The sequence below is a fragment of the Taudactylus pleione genome, unplaced genomic scaffold (genome assembly GCF_031769625.1).
Source record: "Taudactylus pleione unplaced genomic scaffold, aTauple2 ptg000283l, whole genome shotgun sequence".
NCBI lineage: Eukaryota > Metazoa > Chordata > Amphibia > Anura > Myobatrachidae > Taudactylus > Taudactylus pleione.
This window is the reverse complement of record NW_028284685.1, coordinates 920,712-941,659: the sequence shown is the minus strand read 5'-3', so window position 1 is coordinate 941,659 and position 20,948 is coordinate 920,712. Positions and strand designations below refer to the sequence as shown.

Sequence of the window (20,948 nt, the reverse complement as noted above, 5' to 3'; positions counted from 1 at the left end):
AGCCCAAGTTCTTCAGTTCAATCCACGTTATTCCAGTCCAGAGTCAAGTTCCGAGTTCACCAGTTCAATTCATCAAGTCCGGTTCCTCCAAGTTTTCTACTGGTTCCAAGTTCCTGTCATTTATCATTAAAGGCAGTTCTCACTGCCACATAAGTCTTATGCAATAGAGCCATTTACCTCATCTATGGTTCCAGTCATACCGTTCTCCACTGACTCCAGTTCATCACCTGAGTCAGGTAACTCTCAGACACCAACCGTGACACCAGACACAAGTAAATCTTTTTAACCAAATAATACCTGTGACTTCCCAGCACACCTTATTGTATGAGCTAACACAATGCAGGCCTAAAATGTATTAAATCACTTATCACTTTAGTGTTAATCATTAAATATTGCATGGCGGAATAAAATGCTTGTTATGATCTATTTTAGTTGCAAGTTGGGCTTCCACAATCTTGAAATGAAAAAGGAAACAGATGTAGCCTTGCAATATCATCAAGCTAAAATCCGAGCCCATACTTTCTTCTGAACAACTACAGTATAGGGACCTGATTGAATTTATCATGTTGTGTTACCTAATTGTATAATGATTCTGAATTCTGAGAAAACATGCAAAATTATTTAAAAATTTAAAGTGGGAAATAAGTGGAAGTTTTTGAGGTGCAAACACTTACACAGCCACCTTCAGGAGTTTGTCATAGAATCGCACATGCAGCGTAGTTTTATCTAAGTTTTACCCTTACTAAGACCAGCATGCAGTCATATTGTCACCATTCACACTGTAATGTAAATATTATTATTCAAATTGACAACTTTGGTCAGAATGTCGACATATTCAATAAGTCAACATTCAACATGTTGACACTGGCAAAATGTCGGCATTATGCAAATCCCCTAAGACCTGCCTAATATCACTATTGGACCATCCTCGTAATTAAAATGTTTCCATTTGTAGTTTAAAATATTGCTTCTTGGAGTTTAAATAAATTGATATCTTAAAAGTTAAGATCATGTTTCAGCAAAAGTACAATTTGCATTATGCCTTGTGCTCTATACAAATCCTAAATAAAGAAAAAAGTTTATCTAGATGCTTTCTCTACCCCTGTGGCTGCTGCTGGACTGCTGGTGTCGCCCATGGCTGAGGGAAGGGAGGGACTAGGAGCTCTTCTCTCTCAGACAGATCATTCTTCTCTGGGGGGCTGGGGCAATTTAATGCATGTTTTATTTTTTTTTATGCAAGGGTGTCAGGACTGCGACTATTTCACTACATAAAGATAGATTACTTTTTCCAAAGTTCCTTTGTGGTCACTGGAGGAGATATCCTGCTTGCTGGCGCTCTTCACGTACAGGGAATAGAGAGTTAAAGTGATCATCTGTTTCCAAGGTGTTGTCAGGTTGTGGGATTCCTAGATTGCTCATTATTTCAAACCTGATTCCATTTGGGTCACATGTTCTGAACTTCCTATGGATCACAGACCTCTAGTACAAAGCCTGTTACTAACTGTGTCTCAGTGTCTGTGCAACGTTACTTTCAGGTCTTTCTTGGACTCCTGCCAGATCCCTGCTGTGCCTGTGGGTTGCTGTGGACTTTGCTATATCTCCGCTCATGTTCCAGCTAAACTTCTGGTGCCAGTTACCAGCCGCACTACAGAGCTCTGCATAGCCATTGCCTAAGTATTGCTTTTGCTCCATTGCTGTGGTTTCACCTTTTGCTGCACTATTTACTTCGCCTGTTGCCTCTCACTCCTGTGGACATCGAACCCATCTAATTACAGTTGTCAACTGCACCATTACAGTTATCATCACTGCATCGTGGGGCTCATACCCGTTCTGGATTCTAGTCACACCATAGGGCTCAACCCTGTCCCGGAACCACACAGCTTCACAGGGCTCAACCCTGCTTCGACCTTCATTGCATCGCGGGGCTCAACCCCGCTCCGGATTCTAGTTACACCGCAGGGCTCAACCCTGTTCCGGAACCACACCGCTTCACAGGGCTCAACCCTGCTCTGACCTTCACTGCATCACAGCTCTCAACCCTGCACCGACCTCATCGCATCACAGGGCTCAACCCTGCTTCAACCTCCGCATTACGGTGCTCAACCCTGCTCCGACCTCACTGCATCACAGGGCTCAACCCTGCTCCGTCTTTCACCGCATCACAGGGCTCACTATGCTCCGGATCTCCATCACTACAGGGTTCCACCCTGGTGAAGCTCCTCTATACCATCTTGAGGTGTTAGCCTCATACTGGACTCGGGGTTCCCTACCATATTAACTTTTCTGTGTTACAGACTATATGGGGGGTTTTCTCCTATACTCATTATTGCTTATGTGAACCTCAGTGTTGTTGAGACTTTATGTGAGACGTTGCTATTATTTCTCCTGTGAATAAGTTCTATTTACTTTTATTCTGTGCTATCGAGATTTCATGAAAAGGTAATTCCTAAAGCCACCCCAGTTTATTGTGCCTAGTAGGCCTGCCTTCTCCCAGGAGTCTCAAGTGTCGGCAGCCGTGACAAAGGGACAATGATTTGTTTGTTTTTTTACTGTGAGGGACAATATGTGTTTGTTTGTTTTTTACTATGGGATCCAATGTGTGATTTTGGCAGGACAAACCCCATGCCCCTTGCTGTGAGGTCACGCCCCCTTACCTCCTTACTTGGCACGTCACGCCACCTCTTTCAGGCGCGCACCTATGGCACGAGCAAATGTAGACACTGTTGAAATGTAGATCACAGAGGATTCAAAAGTCTAGCCACCCCTCATCTAGTCTCTAGTACACCACTATATATAACTCATCTATTTCTTCTTTTGCATAATGACAGACATAGTACCCACTTAGTAAATTATATTATGGCTAAACAGAGCTTTTCTGAAAATCTAGCAAAAGGTACAACTAAAATTCAATCGTTTCCAGAAGACGATTATAATAAGGATAGTAGGAGCAATAGCCTAAGGCCCTCATCTGCTCTATTCTTCAGTAGCAGTACAAGTTTATACTGGCAGAAGTCTTTATGTGTGCAAGAGAGGAAACCTGAGAAGAATAGGAGAAATGGAACCCATATGACTCAGTAGGTCCGATTTACTCATTGTGTTTGTCAGAAGCAGTGACTGCGCTAGATTCTATTTGAAATGGTTATTTCTATACACATAATATATAGGCCTATATGTACAGTAATAGCCTGCGAGCTGCCGCAACTGGCATAATTCCAACGACTTAGTCCAAAGATTAAAAGTGACAATAATTCAATAGGCAAAACCAAGTTGGTCTTGGCATATATATATATTTATTTATGTAGTAAAAAATGGAGAAGAAAAGCGAACAGGTATAAGTAGTAACATAAAATTCAGTATCTGGTATGAAGTCTAAATAGCAAGCCTCATTACATGTATGAGTGGCAGTTTCAGACCAGTCAAAAATGTGTGTTTGTGAGTCACATATATAAAAACATCAACCAATATGCTAAAATGATGAGCAGATCATATAACTTGGCTTAATCGAGTTGTCTTTGGGCATATGACCACCACTGAAATCAGAAAATATAAAATGAAACAGAACGATAACAGCGCATGCATGTATAATAAGAACTGCAAATAATTTAGGAACACAGGACCTGATTCAGCAGTGCACGCTAATGCACTGCTGAACGTAGATTCCCGATGTTCGGTAATCTGCGCAGACGCAGGACCCATTCTGCGAGTGTGCAGAATGGGTCCTGTTAATTTGCTCGCAGACTGGCAGTGATTGATAGTCTGATGCCATTTGCGTTGGCAGGGGGGGGGGGCAGCCATGCCCTCCGTTCCCTGAAACGGAGGTGTGTCGCCGCTATTGCGGGGAAGGGAAGAAGCCAGGATCTCCGTCAGCTGACGGAGATTTCCTGGCACCTTCCTTTAAGCTGCGGCGGTCGGCTGGGTCCCCGCAGCCGACCAATGTTACGCAGATTATCCGATGCTGCGCTGGACAATGCAGATCGGATAATTAATGAACAGTTGCCTGCGTGCAGTCTTTAATTTCAGCAGTAAAAACTAATTTTATGTAGACACATACACACACATAATAACACAAAATGTTAGTGCCCAAAAAAGCCAGTTATAAATGAAATATCCTGCAGCAGTTTTAAAAAGGGAAAATTGCAAAACCCCATATCGAAATCCAAAGAAAATATCAAAAACTGTGGTGACATAAGACAATAATATATAGTTAAAAATTTGTAAAAAATAATTTATTTAATTAAGCAAACAAGTAAATAAAACACAGTTATACATGTAAACAGTATACCGCAAATAGTATTTACAAAAAAAAAGTATAATAAAGGACAAATAGTCACTACAGCTTTTGTCAAATTTCTGAGTGAATGCATATACTTATATGAATAATGTCCTCTATAACTTAAGAATATACTGTGTCCAGAACAGCACGATTGATTTGTGTAACTGTAACCAGCGGTGCCCTCTGTAGCAATGTATCGAGCAGTAATTCCATACAGCAGTGAAAGTTTTTTACCTGCTCATTTGGTTACAAATTAGCCAGTCCACTTCAAAAAGTGTGTAATCGGCGCTGCATGTGGTATGCACTGAGGGCCTGATTCAGCAAAGAACGCAGTTGTTAATACGCACGCAATCGGCCGATTGTAGTGTACTGCGCATGCATCGCAATGCGCGTGCGCGAACTGGCCATTGCGATCAGGACTGCGATCGCAATGACTATGCAGACCCATCGCAGAGTGATTGACAGGAAGTGCCGTTTGTGGGTGGTGACGGGGGGGTGATCAGGCAAAAGTAGGCGTGCCAGTGCGTTTCAACGCCGTTGCAGGGGTGTGCATAAATTATCCACTGTGATGGCCTATGCAGCCTGATGCCTGATAGCATGCAGTTTCTGAGTAAGGTCACGGATTGTGCAAGTGTGCGTTAGGCTGCGATGGTACTCTATTGTACCGATGTTTTTGCAGTCTTGCTAAACATGTGTGCCAAGTAAAGTGGGCGTCCTTGTGTAGTGCTGGGAGGGCATTGCGATTGCAAAGGATTAGCATACTATCGCAGTTGAACTGCGTGCGTAATAGCTATTGCATTCGCAGATGCGTTCCGTAGTGAATCAGGCCCCAAGGCAACCTCGGTCTATATGCGGGTAGTTGCAGCTCGAAGATGCGCCAACTGACGGATCTGGCGGCAGCTGTACAACATGCCGCGGGGGACTTTGCAAGTAATTAATGAACACCACTTGTCTAGGATATGTCCGACTGATGAGGTTGCTATATCCACCAGAACGGTAGTGGTTTACTGCAAGTACAGGGATCCCCGTATGGTGTTTTGCTGAAGCAGTCCCCAGATCACCCATAGGACAAAGTGTACTTTAACAGAAGCAGGCAGCAATGCCATATACACACACATATGCCAATATGCCATTACAAGTCAACTGGCACACATGAATTGGCTATTACAGTAGTGTAATTCTTTAGAGGAGGCAGATAACAAATGATGTGATATTTACGTTCTCTCTCAGACAGCAAATAATACAGATATGTTTTTTTTATTATTATTATTCTTTTGTACGTCTCCAATTCAGGTCGATGACTTGCAGCATGAAATTTACCAAAAATACTAAAAATTAGTTGTCTCTGTCTACTATTACTCATACCAGAGGTAAAACCTGCCACCTGTGTTTGTAGGGAAACTGATTTTCCACATTGATGGACTTACTTGCTCCACTTGTACTTTGATTAATTGATTAATAAGTGGAGACAATCTTTAGAGGAAACAGATAATAATTTATGCTATATTTTAATTTTCTCTCTCAGACAAGAAATAACATTATTTTATATATGTGAATACTGGCAGTGTGCATCGATCAGCAATGGAGCAACGACACAACATTAAGTTCTGCTTCAAATTGTGTAAATTGGTGACGGAGATGCACAAAATGTTGGTGAAAGTGTACGGGCAGGATGCTGTGAGTAGATGATGTGTGTAAGATTGGTTTGCACGCTTTCGCCGTGGCAAGGAATCGGTGGAAGACGAGCTCCAATGCTGTTCGACGCACACTGATCGGGACACACTGTTGAAATAAAAGCAATGGCAGTGCTGTGGCAGCCTCGGGCAATCCCCGACTGGGGGCAGGTCCAGACATGCCCATGCATGTCACCGCACATGAGCGACCATGCTGCAAGCATTGCATACAGATATCTCAGACCATTCACCAAACTTTTTAGACAGACCTCGTATATCTATACAGTACTAGCGTCTAAAGGTTTATTTTATTTTAGTAGGTTAGATATTATAATTTTTTTCTCTGCGACTTAATCCCTGTGCTCCCCACTTACTGATCCAGGGTAGAAGACAACTATCTTGGCGTCACTGTTGCTCCAGCAAGTAAACTACACTCTATAAAGGCTTCTTGAAGCTGGGAGACTGTAGCTGTAGCTTCGGAGCCCACTGAATGAATGTTGCATACCTTACTCCTCTCGTAACAGCAAAACGCATAGCCCACTCCAGTAACCAAGTCCTCTGTCCATTACCATAACAGCTAAGATAGCCCCTTGCTAGAATTTATTTCCTGATTACTAGTCAATTTTGAAGAATGCCTGGGTTCCTGTGAATTCTATCACTGGCCAGAAGATGGTAATTTTCCTCCAACCCATGCAATTACCAGAAATAGTACTAGCTTATGCCTGCTCTTTTGAGAAATCAAAGTAACGGATGAACTGAATATTAAAAAATTGAGGGATAGAAGTCTAAGGCAGGGATTGACAAATCTTTTTACAAAGATTTTACACCTTGCGACCAGATATGCAACGACCCTGGCTCATCAGTGATTAACGTCCCTACGTCTACTAACTTTGGCCTCACAAATGGTACAGATGCCTTCACAAATGTTGTCAGGATTTGGGTAAAAATTATTCCACACCCAAGAGGTGGCTTTTATAGTCTTATATCCAGGCAAGACAATGGCTGCCACTGGTAAATTACTTACACAAACAACACCCTCAACATCTTCATTAGCATCAGATATACACAAATATCCCACTCATCCTCCAGTGGCACTTCCACAATAGCATCCTACATTTCTATTATGTCACCATATTTACTTGTACTGCTGACCCCACATTTGCAGATAGTGCAAACATGGTGGAAGGAGGCTTCTCTATGAGTATGATATCAGAAATGTCAGACTCACACGTAGCACTCATGGACACCCTTATACTCTCCTCAAAGATTTTTTAAGTACAGTATCTGAACACAGAGTTTGTTCTTCAGGCTTAGTATGGGGGGTTTGCACTGTTTTGACTGTTTTCCATTTGACACCGCTTTTAGATTCTGAGCAAGAAGGTGTTGCATAATCATGTGAGGTTACAGAAAATGCCTGACTGACAGCAGTTTTAAAACCACCACACATAAATAAAGGCCAAGGCCTAAGCCTTTCCTTGCCGCTGTGTGTGGTGTATGGCAATTTTTCAGCAGTAACATTTTCCTATATTATTAGAGCTGATGTTTTTTCCTTTAACATTGTGAAATATTGTTTTAATTTCAGGTGCCTTGTCTTAAACCCTCTATCAACTTGAGCATCGGCTTTAGTAGATGTTGAAGTACTAGTATCATGACTGGCAGCAGCTGCAGCACTAGTACTTGATTGCAGCTCTCCTATCGACTGATCGTGATCCATATCGGCTCGCATCGCTAATATTAACGGTGACACACCACCTACTAAAAGTTATTTTTTAACATAGTGCCACTGCCTGGCCCTGAACGCACAGAAGTTTTAGGGGAAAAAAAAGAGTTTTTTCTATTTTCGACAACTTCCCACTGCGACTCATAGCGCTGATATTATTAGGGACAAAACACCTACGGAACCTTATTTTCTTTTTAACAGAGTGCCACTGCCTGGCCCTGAACACATACATGTTTTAGAAAAAAAAAATATATATTTTTTTAACAAATGGCAGCTTCACACTGCGACTCACAGTGATGATTTTAACAGTGGCACGGCACCTACTGACCGTTATTATTTGACAAATTTTTTTTTAACAAGATGCCTTTAATGAATACAGTGCATCACAGTGCTGCACCCCACAGCCCTTCACTGACAGTCTTTAGTGCTGCACCCCAAAGACCTTCATAGTCTGACACAGCCACAGCAGTACTTGCACACCACAGCCCTTCACTGACAAAGTCTTCTTAGTGCAGCCCATTGCTTTTCGCAGTGCTTAGTTGCACCCCACAGTCCCTCCAGTCCCTCCGGTGTACTGTGCGAAATGGCACCCGCAATCAGGAGGGAGGGACTTTTATCAAATGCAAAACACGTGAGATCCGATACTGGGAAGATAACGTTTTGCCTCGTTTTCTATTCCGAGTCTGGAGGAAAAAAAAAAACCTGTCTGGGCTTGGAATTACTCAGATGATATGCAAAATGCAGGTGGGTTCGGGTTTCAGAAAACCGAACCTGATCATCTCTTATAGAAGTTTTAATTTAGTTGCGGACAATAGTCTGACTCCTAAACCTTAGACAAGGGTTTGACAAATGTTTTCGAAAATCTAGGAGCCAGCTTAAAAGTTAAGTGAGGCCATTGTTAGAAATACCCCAGGTATAAGGAGATCATCTTCTTCCACAACAGATCAATAGTGTTCACTCTAGCTCCGGCGGCAGGCAGTGCACTGGAGCTAGAGAGGGCACTTCTGTAGCACCTCCAATTATATATATATATATGTCCAGAATGTGCAGTCTGAGATCTATTTTCTTTGTAAACTAATTAGTGCATCGATTTGCACACCTGGGAAGCCTGAGCCACTTCCCACTCAGACTAGCACTTCTACTACATTGGTTACAGCATGGAGTCTGGCAATGTAATATGCACACCAGTCAGGGCACAATATAGGCAAGTCCTGCTAATATTTAGACTGTGTAGTGCAGCTTTGGTTCATTTTTGGGGTGTGGGTCCCCCTAGATTGCTTTGCTGATCTGCTTCAGGGCACCGCAGTATAACACATTTTCCTTTAACACATTTTAATACTTCACTGTCTGTTTCCTTTATATATATGTATTTCACTTTTTTATTTTTATGCGGCCAGCGGCTGCTCTTAACACTTCACTTTTCTTATTAGAGCGGTGCTTTGGGGTGGATTGGCTGGGCTAGTTTGGGGGTGTCCTGCGCTCTGGATTTGAGCCTTAGTATGTTAGGGACCTGCCCGACAAGGGGTTACCCGGATATGGTGGGCAGGCCCATAAGCTTGGCCAAGATTATGCCAAAAACCTCTATTGTATTTACTGCAAAATGTATTTATTTATATATAATCAGTTAATTTGGAGTTGTGCACCTGTATTTTTTCTGTGTGTACACTTCTGTGAGCACCCTTGGCGCACGCACGCGAAAAGGGGGCATCATTGAAAAGAGGGCATGTCTATAAGATGCGTCACCTTTTCGTCACTCTTGGGTGCGTTTCCGGGACTTACGGACACGCCTGGCAGCCCCCAAGTGCTGCTGACAGGTAAAATAGATACCGGGGGCATGCGCCTATTCACCGGCGGTGACCGGGTCAAAGCACATTTCCCAACCCTCAGGACACTGCGACCCACGGATGAAGACGGCACCCGCAGACTGCCTTAGCGGTGAGGGCAGGGCGCTTTTTGCCCTCCTGAAGGAGGGCAGGGCGCAGCGCCCCACTAAAACAGCCTTGCAGGAATGCTAGATCTAGAAGATTCAACTAAAAATACAAGGGAGGGGTATAAACACATTCTGAATTTGCTACAAAGCCAAACAGATCTAATAAATATTGATATTAATTGTATTTGATGTTAGTCTTCTGTAAACTGTTTGGTACGTGAAAAAGAATAGAGCATTTGGATAGTTACTGGTGCCTCTTCTGTACTTCTCTTTATATCAAATGTATATTTGTAGTACAGTATATTGTACCTACTTCCAAAAAGATTTAATTTATGTCAACATCAAAAGAGTATTTTTTTTTACCGAACAAGCTTTACTGCATGTTTGTATCAGTTTATGTAAGAGCACAACAACACATCAGTGTTTAGAACAAACATAGGTAGCAACTATTATTTAGGCCACTGACAAGTTAGTGCGCGTGTGAAAGAGTTTGGAAAGAGCCCAGCGAACTGTTACAGGAAAATGTGCTCACAAACAATTTCCTTAAATTGATGATCCTTGTGGAACCCACAACTTTTCCACATCATTCTAAATTACACGTGCTGTTAATGTGTAGTAAAACATGTATTTATATATTTTTATTACACGCATATTCCCACCAATATTAATAGGTGGACACATGAGTAAATCTAGATAATTTAACAACATTCATTCGAATGCTTGAAACCAATACTGCAACATCAAGGGAATAGCATATGCAGGTGACTAGTCATATGTCATATACTTGCACATCATATATTATAACATCATTTACATCCACCTTAAGATGTCGGACACGTTTCTTTCATGCATTATAAAAACAAATATAAAAACAACACTCTACAGAAATAGTTTGAGAAGGTGCAGCAGGTATGGAAGTGTAAACAATTGCATACCAAGAGGTGATGCTCAAAGCTTCCAGGATGAAAAGCATTTTACTGCAGTCATTTTCAAAATATAACTGTTCCACAAGTAATGTATTGTTAAATGTACAAATGTATCATATCCATATTATATGAAGTTATAGGACAAATACAGATGTGTCCTCATACATTCTTGCTGCAGTCACGCCAATCAGCCCCTCTTGGTGCACCAGGTCCCGTGCGACTCTGCTAGCACCGGGCACCTTTTTTGTGCCTTTTTTAAATTAGCCTGCTGGCTGCACTTAATGGGGCAAGGGACTTGGTGGCTCACTGGCGCCAGGTATCTTGAAACACATAGCGTATTGAGGTTAGATGTATCAGAAAGCCGGCGTCTGGATTTTGACTACCGGGATCCTGAGCTCTGTCAATATTTGTAGCTACTCTTATTCTAGATTTGCAGACATACATGAAAGTTCCTATGTACTTCAAATATCTGACATGGGCCCTGATTCAGACCCACTCGCTCCGTCGTTCGCATGCGCGAGACGCGACGAGCGAAGGACTTTCCTTCGCTCGTAGTGTCTGATCAAAGGGGGCGTGCTGTCGATGTTGATTGACAGCACGCCCCCTTTGGTGGGCGTGCCTGCCAGACGGAGGCGTTCCCAAGGGAACGCCTACCGTCAGAAGCCGGCCCCACTGACATCACTAGTGATGTCAGTGGGAGTGATTTTGGCTCTGATAGAGCCAAAATCACTCCTGGCCTTGCGGTTGAGAAACTCAAGACCATCGCGACCATCATCCTGCACGCTCGTATATGCTGTGGGTGGTGACCCACAGCTATACGAGCGTCCAGGAGGACGCTCCATATTTATGGAGGTGGGCCCTGATTCAGAGCGAGCGCTCTGGTCAGAGCGTCCGGCTCTGAATCAGGGCCATACTACTAACATTTACTGTGCAGCTCTGCACATATATTGTACAAGCTGAAGTATCCGATGTTGCCCGGGTTTAAATTTTCAAGTTATTAGGTTAGGCAGCCCAGACCAATTGCCACCCCTCTGTGAAGTCCAAATCCATCCAGTGGAAGGCCCAGAACAGGCTCCCTGGATAAAAGTTCTGCCCAGCGTACACCAACAGGAGGACCGAAGGGGATCCTAACCCCCCTAAAATCTGGCCATGACCCAACTGGACCACTTTGTGTTGGTTTCATCACAATCGGTGCAGCGGTGTCCAGATGCATAATGGACAGACAAACAAACCATTCAATTTTATATATAAAATAAGATTGTAATATTCTCTGTAATGGAGCATACACACGGTCAGATGTGTCAGATGAACGATTTGAACAATCTGAACAATTTGATGAATGATTTGACCAACGATTCGAACGATTTGAACTATGAACGATTTTTGACTGCATTAAAATGAATGGAATCGTCCAAATCTGACTGCAAACAGATTTTCCTTCAGATATGAACGATTGAACAATTTTTTAAATCGTTATCGTACAGATCTGAAGAAAAATCTGACCATGTGTATGCAATAGTATTGGTTATTTTAGACTAAGAGAATTTAGGTAAAGTGATTTTCATCTGGCCTACAGATGGAATATCAAAAACCTTCCCAAACAATGTAAGGATGTGCCCCTGAGCGTCTCCTTGAGGGAGAATGTGAAAGACACACCACAAAGCCTACCATTGCCACTGTGTCACCACTGTTAGGCACCATATACATTCCACTGCCACCACTAAGTGTATGTGCTCCATATACTGCACATCACCTGCGTTAACTTGTTCCTGGCTGGACCAGTTACACCTATATTCCTGCATTGTGTACCTGCTGCACTAACCCTGTGCTAACTCAAGTCCTAAGTTCTACCTGATCAATAAGCCAATCTTTGGTTAAGTTATTCATCGCATGGACTAAAATTAATCACACGCCACTGACACCTATCAACACCATAGGTTCTGCCAATATCAAGAATTACTTAGTTATGGCATGTAATCCAGGCTCGCTCGCCATTACAGCATACATCCCAATACTTTGGTATTTGGCAAGACTATGCCAACTTAGATACCAAAAGGGTTGGGGCCCAAGTTAAGGTAATCATGGCTTTATCAGAAAGAAGATTTGGAAGTATGCAAAGGGCCATGAGTTGGGCAGAACTTGCTTATTTCCAATTTTGCCTATTTATATGTTGGGAGTTTTGTTACAGTTCTCCAATTTGTACACACCACCACTTCATAGAGAGAAAAGAAAAGGAGAACACAGAACAAGGGTCCCCATCATTTCTAAATGAAAATCCATAATACCCATATTACCAGAAGTTTGCTCAGGCCATAAAGTCCGCCTCATACTTGGTTTTAAGCTCCAACTAAGGTAAAACAACTTTTGAAACCCCAAATATATTTACCTAGGGTCCATCTTTCACCTGATCCCAGACAACTAACACATATGTTTGCAGGATCCCACAGGCAGTGTGTTGTCAGTGGACATCAGAGGACTTTATAGATAGTGAAAACACCAAGTGGGACACGTTCAGTATCCCGGCGCAGGGGACAGCGGCACTTAGAATACTGACGCCGGAATCCCAATGCCGGCATCCCGAAAGTAAGTAGCAGGGTTGGGGGGGGGTGGGGGGGGAGGAGGGTTAGGGATTAGTTAGGTACTAGGGGGAGGCTTAAGGTTAGGCGCTAGGGAGGGAAAGGTTAGGTTTAGGGTGCAGGGAGGGGGAGATTATGTTCAGACACCAGGGAAGGAGGGTTAGGATACCTACCGACAGGTGTCAGTATCCTAACCTTAATCAGAAAGCCGGCGTCTGGATTTTGACTACAGGGATCATGAGCGCCGGCAACCTGTACACATCCCCACCAGGTAACATGTAAGTAATTTTTTGCAACTGGGTTTTACTTCTGAAAATATTACCTAAGAGTATATTCAGTTATGATTGAGATAATCCTTTAACAGAAGATGACGTACTACAATGCATAGTATTAATGGAGGATCTGACAAACTGTTTCCATGTAGTCCTCTTCCAAGTGTCTATTCTACCATGCAGGAAAAATAATCATGAGGAATAATTATCAAACAGTACACTTCTAACATATGTCTTTATTATGTACAATAGTCATTAAATGGAATAGCCGTTACTGACAATGCAAACTGGTGAAGATTAAAAACTGTCTTGACTTGGCTCTAAATAAACTTTATAAACAGATTGTAATTAATACATTGATTGTAACGGATTAAATCAGGCCAACTTTAAGTCCTTGCAAGCTTCAATTATCATTATCTGGTATATGACAGTTATATTTAGTGACTGCACTGATTACAACATCAATTAGCATTATAAAGTTTACTAGGAAACATTGGACCTGATTCAGAGATGGTCACTATTGTGGCAACTGCCATGTCTTTGTATGCAACAACTCTGCGACAATATGTTAATGCAGCAGGAGGCAACTTGTGTAAAAAGAGAACAGTATAACCTGCGCTTTCCAATCCAGCTGCTAGAGTCCAACTCAGGATCACCACACCTCATACAAGTCAAAATAAAACACGAGAAGACCAAATGGCGCTGGAATGTGTCTCTAAAATACCTTTTATGGTGCATACACACGATCAGATTTTTTCTTCAGATATGGACGATAACGATTTAAAAATCGTTCAGTCGTTCATATCTGAAGGAAAATCGTTCATATCTGACATGCCTGAACGATGGACGATCAACGATGCGCGTTCCCGTTTGTCAGATAACGATATCTGACATCTGATGGGTTTGCAGTCAGACTTGGACGATTCCATTCATTTTAATGCAGTCAAAAATCGTTCAATCGTTCAAATCGTTCAAAACTTTGGTCAAATCGTCCAAATCGTTCAAATCGTTTAATCGTTCAGTCGTTCATCTGACAAATCTGACAAGTCTGACAAATCTGACCGTGTGTACGCTCCATAAAAGAGAAAATATAGCAAACTATTTATCCACATCAGAAATACAATAGAAATGTCTTGTTTCTGCAGAGCTTCTCACCTGGGAATGGTGTAAATGTGCATGTAAATGTTTCTTTACTCTTCCTCCTGCAAAATCTCTATTTGCCACTTTCAAAATCCAGTGATATTCTCTCTCCACATGCAATGTGAATGTGAAAAACTCTTCATAGTGGTTAAAACTATAACATTTATTTATAATAAATCCATCATGTCACAAACCGTGCTAGAGACCTCCGGCTGAGACCTCTGCATCTCCCCATGCGCTTATGTCATCGCGCCTTGCTGAGTCGCCAGTCGCTCCTGTCAGTGGAATCCAGAGTGGGGCCTATGCCTGAAGGTGGTTTCCTGCATCCCCGCTGTTGCCTAGATGTCCCAGCCACACTCCCATGCACTTCCTGCACTTCAGTGTGTCAGACCTCCGGATCATGGGCGCGGCCATCTTGGATCAAGTCAGGTGGTCCAGATCCATCCAGTCAGTAGCACACTCCATCCCGGAGTCCTATTCAAAGTGCTTCACCCAATCCAGCACACTCCATCCAGGAGTCCTATTCAAAGTGCTTCACCCAATCCAGCACACTCCATCCCGGAGTCCTATTCAAAGTGCTTCACCCAATCCAGCACACTCCATCCCGGAGTCCTACTCAAGTGCTCATCCCATCCAGCATACTCCGTCTCGGAGTCTGACTCAAGTTCATGTACCGATTCTACGTACTCCATCCAGGAGTTACATTCAACTACCCTCCAGTATTGCTATCCTTCTTCAATTTTACAGTTCCTCTCCACAGTACCCCCTGAACCTCAGAGACTTTTATCTTTTGTTTACAGTGTCTTCAGTTGTGCATCTCTGCACCAAGGACTATAAATATTATCTCACGTTAGTCTTCATTTCACTGTATGCAAAGGAATTACATTAAACCATCTAAATTCCAACTCTCGCCTGGTGTCTCTGCATCTCAACCCAGTTCGGGTCCACCCCTTCCGATATCTCGAGCTGTGACACATCAGACATAAATAAATCACTTTGTACCATATATGGCCTTTCAGGAAATGCACAAAAAAGATGTCAAGCAATGCTGAAGAAGTTACCTGGGTAAATCACCTCGATCCTGTTGCGCCTTAACCTGAAAAGGTCACAAAGCTGGTGCATGTTTGGCAACAATCTCCTCCACCGATGCGTTTCGGACAAACCATGTCCATTTTCAAGGTGTATGTGAATGCTGCCAAGTTATTATATATATATATATATATATATATACACACACCCTTACTTTGTTAACTGATCATGTGACCACAATTTCTAAAGTGGCAAATAGAGATTTTGCAGGAGGAAGAGTGAAGGAACCTTTACATGCACATTTACACCATTTCCAGGTGAGAAGCTCTGTGGAAACAAGACATTTGTATTGTATTTCTAACCTGGGTAAAACAAGGTTGTTTTAGCGGGGTGCCGATCCCTGCCCAAATTCAAAAGGGCAGAATGTGCGCTGCCCCCCTTAGTGGCGCCCCGCTAATGCAGCCTGCGGGTGCTGTCTGCACCTGTGGGCCGCAGTGTCCAACGGGTGGGGGAAAATACCGGTATAGCGATTACTGCCGGTCAATGAATGCCGAGCGCATGCACCCAGCATCTATTCACATAGACATAAGCGCTTGAGGGCTGCATGGCATGTGCATAAGTGCCGTGCACACCCCCAAGAGTGATGAAAAGGGGGTGCATCTTTAAGACACACACCCTTTTCCCATGGTCACGCCCCATTTTTGGATGGCTTCGGCGCACTCCTGAGTGCCCTTTCTCTAAGTCCGGTGCCAGACCTAAAGTGAACACTACATTTGCTAGATTTTGTCTTTTAAAGTGATTTTAGAGACACATTCCAAAGCCAGTTGGCCTTCTCGGGTTTTATTTTAACTTGTGTAAAAAGATGCTTAATCCTACCGGCTTCTCTGATCCGCTGCTATGTCTAAAGACGCATCATTGGATAAACTGTGGGACCATTGGACATCTGAATAACCCTCAAGTGACTTAGGATGTCCAGGTAAATCATGCTGCCAAGGCCAGTGAAACTGTGTCCAAAGAGGCAACCACTGGCATCAGCACGCCCAGAAAACGGGGCCAACACTCACAGTCACCGCCTCCAAATGTCAGCAGCGTGTCAATCAAGATGCAACTTTTGGGGCGCTGCGATTGACATTGCACAATAGACCTGCACATACACACTTCGGCTCCTGCGCATGTACAGATTTGTGAACATCAGAGATTTATGTAAATATCGGATTCACGTAAATATCTAAGTCAGGCCCACCATTTCATAGGCCCTGTGTCTTCCAGTTGTCCTGGATTTACATGTTACGAATGTCCCTAAACTGATCTGTACAACTGACCATACTAAGATAGTTGACAATCACCTGGCATTAATACAAATACAGAGGAATGTGGTTCAAAGAACTATGCTGCATGGCGATAGTTAGACAGGTTCTCATCAAGGACCTGTGCGGAACCAGCACCCATGAACCTATCCTACCTACCCTAAACCAACAAGTATAAAAGCAAACTCTTTGGGTGCTCAAACAACCCCAAGTTTTGTATTGCCTACAGTCATGTCCATTCACAGCATTTTTGAGTAAAATGGTGGATGAAATGTGAGCCCCCTCAAAAATTGTAAAAAGTTGTCTCCCAAGACCTACAGCAACATAATCAGAGGGCTGGAAAGAGTTCTCCTGAAGCTATAGCTGAACAATCCAGAATTATAAAGGATGTGCCATGAAATGGTGCAGAAGAGGAACCATGTAGAATGTTGGGACAAGAGCTGGGCAGTGTCACGTAGTGGGAGCTGCAATTGTTTTGCCTGTGCTAGTAATACCCCTTTTCCACCTAAAACAGAGTTCCTATCCGGATCAGACCCGGAATTTAGCAGGCGCCGACTCGGGATATTCCTGAGTCGGCGCCGCTCACACCGGAGTCAGGTCTGCATAGACCCGGCTTCCCCGGCGTGAAAGTGGACGCTTGGAGATGACATCATCTCCAAGCGCCACTGAAGCCGGACCAGTCGGCCGGCTTGCAGCGCACTCCAGGTCATCGTGAACCGGAGTGCGCTGTTCTCACAGCAGGGTTTCACGGGCTACGCCTGTGTTAAACCCTGCTATTTACCTGGGTTGGATTGCCGAGGCACTCGACCCGGCGATCCAACCCTCTCCCCTTTTACACCAGGGAGCTGCCCGGATTAACCCTGCAATAACCTGGGTTTTAGCTTCGGTGTAAAAGGGGCATTACATAGATAAAGGCTGCATTTTGCTGCCCATAGTGAATAGTGCTTGGTGTTAACGTAGAAATTGAGCGGAACCATTAATCACACATGCCCAGCTAGCCACTCCACCATCCCCCCACCACTATAATGATTTCCCTTCACCTTTCAGTACCTAAGATAGAAGTAGCACCATCTGCAACAACAACGATGTCCACTAGAGAGGCAGAGTCTGGTCAAAGTTGCAATGACAGCTGCTTTCTACAGGAAAGTAAGGTAGGAAGGAAGGTATTAGAGGATCCATTAAGAAACTTTTCTTTCATCAGAGAGCAACATTATTGATAGAATAGATCTACCAGCCTATAATACCGCTGCATGACAGCATCTACAATTAGCTTATTGTGTCTTGGATGTGTTGAGAGACTGTAGGTTCACAGGTTTTGCTAGGTGTGGGTCTTGTTTATTTGGCGTCAGCAGCTAAAGGGGAAAAAAACTACCATTGTAGTTGATGGAAGGGTGTGCTAATTAATGAAGATTCAGGTAAAATACAACATAATCATGGATTGAAGTTTGCTGTATATGTGAAGAGCATGACAATGTATAGATGTAAAAATAGAGTAAGTGAATGTGTGTATTGTGATGAAATGAGGCTAAAATGAGGATGTGAAAGAGGGTGGATGGTGGTGCCACTATTAGGTGTTAGAGTGTGTAAAGGTTGTGAAGATAGGAGTACAAAGAACAAAAATGTAAATACAGACTTTAATTTCACAGGAATCATGTATTGTGCCCCATCCATCTGCGATGGACTGGCGCGAACCCGCAACCCAGCATCGCAGTAATCCAACATATTGGATTTTGCGATCAAAAAATGATCGCGATTGTCAAATCGCCGACATTTAACATGGCAAATGTCTTCGATCCGGCGACGGATCGCAGAACATCGATGGTGGGAGGTTGGCGTTTCCACCCAGAAAAGCCGGTATTTCCCATTGCATTGCTGGATCGCGACTAACAGTCGCTGATGTATGGCCACCTTCACCCAGCAGGTGCACAGGTGTATTCATTACTCACTGACACATTTTAAAAGATCCACAGGTGGAGCTAATATCTCACTTGTGATTCTGTGAGGAGACCTGGAAAACATGCACTGTTTGGGGTCCTGAGGACCAAGTTTGAGAACCTGTGATGTATCTAAAAGAAAATAGAATGCAGGGAATTTGTATCATTTTTATGTGTTAGTGGAAAAAAAAATTTTTTAAGGATATACAAATATATTTATAGATTTTGTAAATTTTGGTATTTAGATCTATATAGTGGCAGTTTGGAGTCTTAGGGGTATATTTACTAAAGTGCGGGTTTTTAAAAGTGGAGATGTTGCCCATAGCAACCAATCTCCTCACAGGATCACAAGTGAAATAATTAGCTCCACCTGTGGATCTTTTAAAGTGTGTCAGTGAGTAATGAGTACACCTGTGCACCCATAGGGTGATCTGGAAAAAGTGCCCCTTGTGGGGTCCTGAGGACCGAGTTTGAGAACCACTGGCCTATACTATTATACAGGAAGTAACAAAACATTACAGCTGCATTTTCAACATAGGAACCTCTTACCATCATATTATAAGAACCATATAACAACACATGAATAAACACCATTTGTTGGGCACCCAGATAGAACTAAATGGTAAATACCGCAGTTGTATGAATAGTATAACATTATACATTATGTACAGTCTATGCAGAGGCAATTTACCATACATTTTAAAATGACCAAATATTGTGAAATCCACTTGTGATATGTTTCAGTCTATACTGTTACAAAGATTAGTCATTATCCATGCTTTCCTCCCATTTAATATACTTGTGTCATGTTATGTAGATACTGCTGGCAAAAAAATAGCTTTTCTTCTAGTTAGAGAAACCACTATTATATCAGGAAAAGCAGAAGCTGATACTAGATAGTAATGTACTGTGTTATTATTGCACACAACACAGTGCAATGTGACAGGAAACTTACAGTCCACAGGCTGCATTGCATTATGAAGTACTAACGTAGCTAGTATATTCTATGAACTATATCAGCAATCTGACGTTAATTAAAAAGTACAATGTTATACAACGATATATCTAGTGATGGATTAAGGTCTTTTAGTAGCAATGCTATTTATATCTGGCATCTAGCTTGTCGTGTAAATGGAAGCAATAAAAAATTAGCTAAATAAATATAAATATTAACAATGGATGTGGTGCTAATGGATTGATGAGGATCTAGCTGCCTACAGCCAACGTAGCTAAACAGTCTTCTAATGCAAACAAGAAAAGTAAACTACACAAGCTTGGGAAGTTCTTTCAAAGTACAACATAAGTTATATTGATCCATAACTAAAGAGAGGAAATACATTAATATGAAACACACTAACCTGCAGTAATCTTATTCGCGTATAGCCGGACTAGTGCCAGCACTGCCAGGCAGGGAAGTGGAAGTTGGAACTACATCTCCCAGCACGCTTTGCAAACACTTGAAGAAAGTTTCAACAACTTTATCAGTAACACTACGTTTACTAGAGAGTTTGGTGTGTGTTAGCTTCGTGCTGTGAGAAAGACAGCTAAAGTAGTGTGCTGTGCGATGTTATATTCTTCTCTGTCGGAGGACAGTAGCCTCTTTCCTCGGAATCGGTATCCACCGGATCAGACAGCGGCAGCTCGACGGGTCGAAATCCCGACTGCAGCGGGTAAGTACCCTAACCCTCCCTTAGTAGTGCCTAACCACTCCCAGTTAGTTAGTGCCTAAACCTAACCCCCCCTAGTGGTGCCTAACCCTAACCCTCCCAGGGGTGCCTAAACCCTAAGTCATCCCCCCCCCCCCCCCCCCCCGGCAGTCCCTAAAGCTAACCCTCGCGGCTAGACGCTAAGGGGCCCATTTATTAAGGATCGCATTTTGCAATGCGATCAGGCATGCAGTACCGCCCATGATCGCATTGATCATACCGGCTGAATGTATGACCCTGCACATGCAGGGAGACGGGCTCTGAAAAGACCCCGTCCCTGCGATGTGGCCAGAGTGCATTCCGGGCTGCTGCGCATGCGCAGTCCCGCGGACTGCACATGAGCGGCGCCCATTGCCGGCGGAGGGATCTGGGAGATCCCTCCGCCGGCTGAAATGCGGGTAAGTGCCCATAGGACACAGCGGCTAACGCTATCTTCATATGGCGTTAGCTGCTGGGGTCAAT

General features: G+C 43.2%; 1 protein-coding gene across 3 annotated transcripts in view; it reads right to left on the bottom strand.

Annotated features, from left to right (window-relative positions):
• Positions 1–20,431, bottom strand: part of PLA2G4A (phospholipase A2 group IVA) — a 270,597-nt gene extending 250,166 nt beyond the window's left edge. For 2 of the 3 annotated variants that reach the window (XM_088482226.1, XM_088482229.1), the window contains exon 1: positions 20,139–20,431. The gene's annotated coding sequence lies outside the window, so the exon portion shown is untranslated. Of the gene's footprint in view, positions 1–17,896; positions 17,983–20,138 lie in introns of all 3 variants that reach the window. The other variant, XM_088482227.1, reaches the window with a different exon arrangement.
• Between the last annotated feature and the right edge of the window lie 517 nt (positions 20,432–20,948).